Raw genomic sequence first — 656 nt, forward strand, 5'->3', positions numbered from 1 at the left:
GGGGCTTCTGCACTTCTGTGCTGCTAAAATCCATGCTAGGTCCCTATCAGGATGCCTCAGAGATGGCATGAGTGTCTGGTTGAGAAGGAGCAGCTGCAAAGTCCTGAGGCCAGAGCAAAACTTCTGCCGGCAGTAGGAGGCAGCAGTTGCCCCCAGCTCCTTCCAAAACGTCCCCCGAAATCCAGGGGCAGGGAAGGCGGACATGGCCTCTGCCCGGGCCGGGGGGGGAACACCAGACCAGAGCTTTGCTCTGCTACCCAGGCACAAGGGGCACAGGACCACAGCCAGGCAGGAATTAAACGAAGCACCCACTTACTGGTGAATAAACGATGCTGCGCTTCACTTACCTGAGTTACTTTCTTGCAAAAGAAATTTGAGTGATTTTCAGAAGTGGAAATACTGAAGCATGGGTCGGGATGCAGAAGCAAGGCAGGCAGTGCTGGCAGGGGCACAGCACCCCGGGCCAGAGATACCACAGGGGCCTGTAGAGACCCCAAAACCTGCCTGGACCCTCCAAGGGGGATTAGATTAAAGGTATGAATTCTGGCAAACTTGATACTGTGTCAACATCTAATGCTGCCCCTCAGCCACTGCCAGCCTGTCCCAGAGCTGGTCCCACTGTTGGGCTCTCCCACCTCCTCCGAGCCCAAACATCT

Source organism: Athene cunicularia (genome assembly GCF_003259725.1).
Source record: "Athene cunicularia isolate RWA chromosome 20 unlocalized genomic scaffold, athCun1 chr20_part1, whole genome shotgun sequence".
In the NCBI taxonomy this organism is placed as follows: Eukaryota; Metazoa; Chordata; class Aves; order Strigiformes; family Strigidae; genus Athene; species Athene cunicularia.